The sequence below is a fragment of the Oryctolagus cuniculus genome, unplaced genomic scaffold (genome assembly GCF_964237555.1).
Source record: "Oryctolagus cuniculus unplaced genomic scaffold, mOryCun1.1 SCAFFOLD_52, whole genome shotgun sequence".
Taxonomy (NCBI): Eukaryota; Metazoa; Chordata; class Mammalia; order Lagomorpha; family Leporidae; genus Oryctolagus; species Oryctolagus cuniculus.
In genome coordinates, this window is record NW_027208350.1 from 765,315 (window position 1) to 773,839 (window position 8,525).

Here is an 8,525-nt window from a genome sequence, read left to right on the forward strand (position 1 = left end):
AAGTCAGAGTTACACAGATAGTGAACAAGAGGAAGAGAGAGAGAGAGAGGTCCTCCATCTGCTGGTTCACTCCCCAGATCACCTAAAAGGTCAGAGATATGCCAATCTGAAGCCAGGAGCCAGGACCTCTTCAGGGTCTCCCATGCAGATTCAGGGGCCCAAGGACTTGGGCCAACTTCCTACTGCTCTCCCAGGCTCTAGCAGAGAGCTGGATGGAAAGTGGAGCAGCTGGGACTTGAACCGGCCTCCATATGGGATGCCCACACTGCATGCAGTGGCTTTACTGGCTACACCATGGTGCTGGCCTCAAGACAATGCTCTAAAATGATGCATTAATTATTCCCAAATATTGAAAAGTGGCATGGTACACATTTGAATGTGTTGTTTTGTACTAGTTGTAGAAACAGTTTAAAATATATTTATATTTAAAAATGTAAGCTTTGATCTAAAGTATTACTTTCCCTTAAGGTACCTGTTTGGAAACTGAGAGATCGTTGAAGTCTATCTTGAGTACCACTGATATGATCCAAGCCTCCTTTATCACATGAGGATGCTAAATGCCAAGGCCCAGAGAAGTAAAGTGAATTGTTGAAGGTCACATAGGTAAGTTGTAGCAGGGATAATTCTGTATTAGAATTAGGTATCCTGATACATAGGCCACTGTTCTGTCAATTTAGTACTCCTTCTGGAGTTAAAGATTCTAAATTGTGGAAAATTAACTTTGGAAATTTAGTGGTTGCTATGTCGTTATGGTGAGAAATTTCTGTGTATAGCTATGAGTTGCTTAAATTTTATTCAATATATTTTTCTAGTATGTTTGCTATTTATTTGAAATGTATAACAAATAGCTTCATCTATTTGCCAAAAGAAGTTTTTAAAGATTTATTTATATTATTTGAAAGTCAGAATTACACAGAGAGAGAAGGAGAGGCAGAGAGAGTGGTCTTCCATTCACTGGTTCACTCCACAGTTGGCCTCCATGGCTGGAGCTGTGCCAACTAGAAGGCAGGAGCCAGGAGCCTCTTCCTGGTCTCCTATGCAGGTTCAGGGGCCCAAGGACTTGGACCATTTTATAGTGCTTTCCCAGGCCATAGCAGAGAGCTGGATAGGGAGTGGAGCAGCCAGGTCTTAAACCGATGCCCCTATAGAATACCAGCACTGCAGGTGGCAGCCTCACCCATTATGCCACAGTGCCAGCCCGTGCCAAAAGAATTTATAGAAGCTATTACATATATACACTTAACAATTATTTAGTTACTTGACACGAACTATCCCTGCATATTTGAAATTTTTGAATGGTATCACTTGGGTTTTAAGAATGTTATATTTTAGGTCTCTTAATATTTTTAGTGATGATGTTTTAAAGGCCCTTTCTGTTTTATGAAAAATGATAAGGATTTTGTTTTACAATGGCCATAGTATTACCACTTAAAGCAATAGATTAAATAACACTTTTAAACAAAGTCATTTAATACTGAATTCTAATACACTGGTATATTTTAAAGTGAGAAACCGGATTTCTTTCAGATAGTCTAAATAAGAATGATAATCAAAATTGAAGACATCTACAGTTTTTAATCACTTGTTTTAAATATTGGTCATAATGGTCCAATTTAGAGTTTTAATTTTAATTACCTTTTAAAAGATTCAATATGGTTTATACAAAGAATTCAGAGAACATAATTATATACTCAACCTCCCTCCCTTCTTTTTCCTTCTTTGTCATTTTTTAGCTTATGAAATGACATTTTCAGTTTGCATTACATTAAAAAGTGTTGTTGAATCAAGGGCAAGTTTAACAGGCAAAAAGCAAAAAGATCCTAATTTAGAGGGAATACAGACAATGGCTCTAAACAATATTTGAATATCACATCTAAACAATATTTGAAGAAATTGATAAATAAATATTTTAGTTTCTCCTACTAAAATGCTCAGAGAAAGTCTTTCATTATTTATCAAATATTAGTGCAAAAATATGGATTTAAATGATCCCAAAAAGTGATCAAGTTTTGTGTAATAAAGTCCAATTTTTGTCAAGGCTTTTTGACAGTCTCACAGAAAACTTGTGTTTGTGAATGGGAAGAATAATATCAAAATGTCCATACTACCAAAAGCAATTTGCAAATTCAATGCAATCCCAATCAACATACCAACGATGTTCTTCTCAGAGCTAGAAAAAATGATGCTAAAATTCATATAGAAACATGAGAGATGCTTAACATCTAAAGCAATGTTATAAAGCAAAAAAAAAAAAAGCTGGAGACATCACACCATATTTTAAGACATATTACAAGGGTCAGCACTATGACAAAGCAGGTAAAGTCACCGTCTGCAGTGCCGACATCTCATATGGGTGCCAGTATGTTTCCCAGCTGCTCCACTTCTTATACCCCTCTCTGTTATAGCCTGAGAAAAAAGTAGAAAATGGCCAACGTCTTTGGGCCCCTGCACCTGCATAGAGACCTGTTAGAGGCTCCTGACACTTGGATTCAGATCAACACAGCTCGGCCATTGTGGCCATTTGGGGAGTAAACCAGTGGATGGAAGACCTCTCTCTCTCTGCCTCTACCTCTCTGTAACTCTGCCTTTCAAATAAATAAATAAACTGCAAAAAAAAAAAAAGAAGAGGTGTTAGCACTGACATAATAACAGACACATAGTTCAATGGACAAGAATAGGTAGCATAGAAATAAACCCAAATTTCTACCAGCAACTCATATTTAACAAAGGAACTAAAATGACCTGGAGAAAGAAGAATCTCTTTCACAAGTGGTGCAGAGGAACTTGATTATCCATATGTAGAAGCCTGAAAATAGACTCCAACATCTCTTACACTATGTGAAAGTGAACTCACAGTGAATTAAAAATCTAATCATAAGACCAAAACCCAAGTAAACATAGGGAAACTCTAAATATTGTCAACAGACAATAGCTTTTGGGTAAGATTCCAATAGCAATAGTAACAAAAATAAAAACAGAGACATTTGAGTGTATCAAACTAAAATACTTCTTCACAACAAAGTAAACATCAGAGTGTAGATACAGCAAACAGAATGGCAGGAAAAATTAACACTCTGAATGTTTACAGATTTCCAGAACATTTACATAAATTGGAAAAACTCCAAAAAATACAGTGAAGAAACAGGCAAGGATCTGAATAGGCATTTCTCAGAAGAAATGTAAATGGTCAAAACATGTGAATATGCCCGATGTCACTAGCCATTATGTAAATATAAATCAGAACACAATATCAGTCTCCAACACCTGTGGGAGAATACAATGCTCAGGTTTTTGTGTGTGCAGCAAGTGGGTTTAGAGGACCCTGTTCACCTCTGGAGAGCAGAGTCTACAGGGGGGTAAAGAAACCTTACTGCTTTCCTAATGGGCTTATTAAGTTCTTGACCAGTGCCTGTTAGTCTTGCCACAAACTTTCTAGTCTCACTGCTTTCCTTCTTCTTCCTCTTCTCTGTGACTTGCAAAATAGTATACATTCTATATACTGTGGATACTTTTGATTTATTTTATTCCTTCTGTCTCTTATGAAGTTCCTCCACGAAAGCACAGACCTCAAAATATTCATTCATTTATGCAGTCTGCAGATTTCATGAGCTACTAAATTCCAAGTAGTATGTCAAAGGCAAGATCTAGGCCTAAGAAAAAAGTGGTCTGAATTCTGTGCCTAGGAGAGGATTTGGGACATAGTAGAACTTCAGTGAAGTGCTATGTGAATGACATGCACTCAGTAAATGAGTAATCTAAAGCATACACTGCATTTAAGCAACACAGCAGCCCTACTCACCTCAAGTAGAGCAATTGAGAGGAATAATGTGAACAAAAATAAGACATCAATAAGTTGAATAATAACAGAAAAAATGAGATGGATGCCAACATTACTGACCTATTTTTGAGGAATTAAATTGATAGAGGGGCTGGCATTGTGGCTAAGTGGGGTAAGCTGCAATCTGTGAGGCCAGCATATCATGTGAGTTCCGCTTTGAGTTTAGGAATCTCCACTTCCAATTTAGCTCACTGCTAAATACCTGGGAAACCAGCAGAAGATGGACGAAGGACTTGGATCCTTGCCACTCACGTGGGAGACTTGGATGAAGCTCCTGACTTCAGCATGCCCCAGGCTCAGCTGTTGAAACTCTGGGGTGTGAGCCAGCAGATGAAAGCTATCTCTGTCTTTCCCTCTCTCTCTAAATCCACCTTTCAAATAAACAAATATTTAAGAAACAAATTATCTGATTTAAAAATACACAAAACCATGAACAATACTATATCATCTTTATGCCAAAATGATAAAAAATAACAAATGCTAGAGAGCATATGGGAAAAGAAAACCTTCATATATGGTGGGTGAAAGCACAAATTAGTACAGATGTTATGGAGAACAGTATGGTCATTCCTTAAAAAGGATAAAAATTGGGGCCGGCGCTGTTGTGCAGTGGGTTAAAGCCCTGGCCTGAAGGGCCATGGACAGTGCATCTGAAGGGGCAAACCACCTTTCACAACCTCTCCACTTACAGCTAAAAGGGTTTTTTCCTGTATGTGTTGTCCTGGGGACTATCGCATGAGAGTTTTTTAAAGATTTATTTATTTATTTGTTTGTTTGAAAGTCAGAATTACAGAAAGCAAGAGTGAGATAGAGATCTTCCATCCACTGGTTCATTCCCTAAATGGCCACAATGGTCAGGGCTGGGCCAGGCTGAAACCAGGAGCCAGGATCTTCATCTGGGTCTCCCATGTGAGTACAGGGGCCCAAGTACTGGGGCTATCTTCCACTGCTTTTCCAGGTATATTAGCAGGGAGCTGGATCCAAAACAGAGCAGCCAGGACTTGAACTGGCACCCATAGGTGATGCAGGCTATTGCAGACAACACAGCTGTGGTCCCACATGAGAAATTTTAAAGTAGGTCTTGTCACATCCTGGATAACTACAGATGGGACTTCTTATTCTGGAAGAGTCAATCTGAGAAAAGACTTTAGCTGCTAAATGGGAAAACCCAGGAATGGAGGCAATGGGAGAGCCTGGTATCATCTGAGCTCACCATTGGCATCTATGGGCTTTGTAAAAAGCACTGAGGTACAAGAGATATGACAGCTGCTTTGGGCACCTGAGAACCCATCATCAGCTTTTGTCCTGAGGCCATGGGCCAGCTGATATCTATACATGACTGTCTCTGAGGTAGGCAGAGAAAAGTCAAAGTGAGCACCCTCTTTTTCATCAACTTCTGCCACTGTTTCACTCACATCTCTGTTTGGTGACCCAGCTGCACAAGGTATGTCTTTCCCTTGCAGTGTTACATTTAGGTGGATTCTTTGAAAGGGGTTGTCCTTAACACTTGGAGATGCTGGCTGCATTTACTGGCAGGATCGGTGGCTACAAAGGTGGGCATCAGCTGCAGGATGCAACACACTGACGGCATGAGCCTTGGGCAACTTGGAGGAGAGACATTGGGATGTTTTCTTCCTCTGAATGGTGCAGCAATGTGCAGCTTCACTGGATTGGAAAATGACTTGAGGTATTTTACTTGAAGTAGATGGTGCAATCAGATTGACAATAGGGTTCAAATTCTGAGTGGCTGTAAGGTAGAGTCAACAAAATGTGGAAATGAAAATAGGATGTCCTCAGAGTCAGATTCTCTCCCTCTGATGTGTGAGATACTTATGCAATGGGTCTGTTTTCAAGGAATTTTGTAAAATCAGACACCCAGTTGCAAGTCACTGACTTTGAGTGTCTTAAAAGTACTTTGCAGTTTTGCTCCAGAAATTCAAACTCTTCTGACCTTTGAGAAATTGTTTCCTCCATTACTTATGGCTATGCTGCGTGCCATCTGCCCTCTCCTCATTCAGGTAGTTGCTCCACCTGCTCTATGCTGTGGGCACAGGCAGAGCCTGCAGCCAGCCAACCAGTGGAATGTGTGTGTGAGGCACTGGCCACTGAGCTGCTGCTTCCCAACCATGAGAATCTGCATCAGTGGTATGTGCTCCCAATCACCAGCAGCAGTGTGATCCACCAGCCTTGCCCAGAGTAATTCCGCAGTCACCTGATTTAGTGCTGCCCTGGTCCTCACCACCCCTCTCCACTCATGCCCCACCATGGGCTAGGGGACTGTGCTGCATGAGGGGGTCTACCCAAGAGGCCTGGGGTCAGTGGTGACCCAGAGTGTTCTAGACAACCAGCCCAGCCAGAGGGAGGGAGACAACTAGTTCCTATAGTTCGACTCACAGTCATACTTACAAAAAGGAAGCAGGTATACCTTTCTTTCTAATGAAGATAACACTGGGAAGGCATTGTGCTTAGCAGTTAAGATGCCATTTTGGGGGGATGGTGCTGCAGTTTAGTAGGTTAAGCCTTCACCTGCAGCCCTGACAACCCATATGGGTGTCAGTTTATGTCCTGATTGCTCCTCTTCTGATCCAGCTATCTGCTTAAGGCCTGGGAAAGTAGTTGAAGATGGCACAAGGATTTGGGCCCCTGCATCCACATGGGAGACCTGAAGGAAGCTCCTGGCTCCTGGCATTTGATTGGCCCAGTTCTGGCCATTGCAGCTATTTGGAGAAAAACCCTGAGGATGGAAGACCTCTCTCTCTCTCTCTCTCTCTCTCTCTCTCTTTCTCTCTGCCTCCTAAATAAAGGAATAAATCTTTTTTTAAAAGATGCCATTTGGGAACAGTGTCCCACGTTGGAGAACTTGGCTTCACATCTTGGCTCCGGATGCTTACTCCACTCTCCTGCCAGCACAGACCCTGAGAGGCAGTGCTGACTGGTCAGGTAGTAGGGATCCCCACTCATGTGGGAGCCTTGCATTCAGTTCCAGCTCCTGGCTTTAGGCTGAATCAGATCTACGTTGTTGGTGTTTGAGAAGTGAACCAACAGATGAGAGCTCTGCTACAGTCTCTCCCTCTCAAGTAATTTTTAAAATGTTTTTCTCATTGTAAAACAAGGCAGCATGGAAAACAAGAATATTGAAAGTTTCAAGAAAATCTATAATTCTATCATACAATTAACATTATGGGCATTGATTTCTACACATTAAATGATTGTCAGTATAAATTATTGCCCTACACTTTTTATAGACACTATTCAAAGCATATCCTCAACTAATTCAATTAATTTAAAGGATTTATTAAATGATAGACTACATTAAATTTATGGATGAATTTTATCAAGCATCACCCAATGTAAATGATTACCATATGTTTGCACTTTTGGGACTCATTCTATTGTGAATATTTTGGCATCAATATAATTCTGTTTAAAATTTCTTCATGAAAAAATATCTGGACTAGAAATCAATTGAATAGTATTTCATGGTTTTGTTACCTAATGACAAATTGCCTTCATTGAGGTTTATAAGTATTTATTCTTTCAACACTAATGTTATGTGTTTATCAAATACAGTTATATTAAGATACATTTGGGGTTGGCACTGTGGCATAGCGGGTAAAGCTGCAGCCTGGCACTGCTAGCATCCCAAATGGATGCTGGTTCGAGTCCCGGCTGCTCCACTTCTGAGCCAGCTCTCTGCTAAGGCCTGGGAAAGCACTGGAAGATGGTCCAAGTCCATGGGCCCCAGAACTCACATGGAGGACCCAGAAGAAGCTCCTGGCTCCTGGCTTTGGGTCAGTGCAGCTCTAGTCATTGCAGCCAATTGGGGAGGGAACCAGCAGATGGAAGACCTCTCTCTCTCCTTTCTGCCTCTTCTTCTCTCTCTGTGTAAATCTGGCTTTCCAATAAATAAATAAATAATTTTTTAAAAGATACGTTTGTTTGCAAACAATATGTGACATCAATACAACTACTTAAATTTTCTCATACAAGTAGTTTAATTTGGGGCCCTGAATTATGGCTGATTGGTTCTATAGTCTAATGCTATCTTTGAACCCAACTATTTTCCCCTTCTGTATTAATTTCAGTGTTGTATATTACTAGAATTCTGAAAAAAATTCACAGGAACTTTTTAGGCATCATCTAAACATCATAATCTCCAAAGAGCAAAAATTATTGCAAGCCATGATTTTCTAGAATTATTTCTTTGTATAATGCTACAATTTTATTGTAGCTTTAAATTGAGCACACACACACACACACACACACACCCATGTACCCTACATACATTCACAAATGCACATACACAATTAGCAAGTCTCCAATGCATTTACCAAAGTGCATCCATATGCTAGTTTAAGATTACTGCCAAAGAATAGTCCCTCTCTTTAAATACCAATTTACTCTATTGATTTATTTTTGACCTAAAATGATGCAGTTTAGTTACTGTTTTGAAAAAGAGGCAGGTATCATCACAAAGCACAAATGAGTGAATAAGTTATATTATCTAGGGAATTAGATAAGAAACGGCTCACTCATCAAATTAAAATGAATTGAATCCAGTTTGAGTTACCATATCAAGAAAAATATGAAATTTTACAAAAATTGAATATATATAATTTCAAATAAATTTTGAGTTGTATCTAAATGTGTACACTACAACATTAAGCATAAAGGCACAGATATTTAA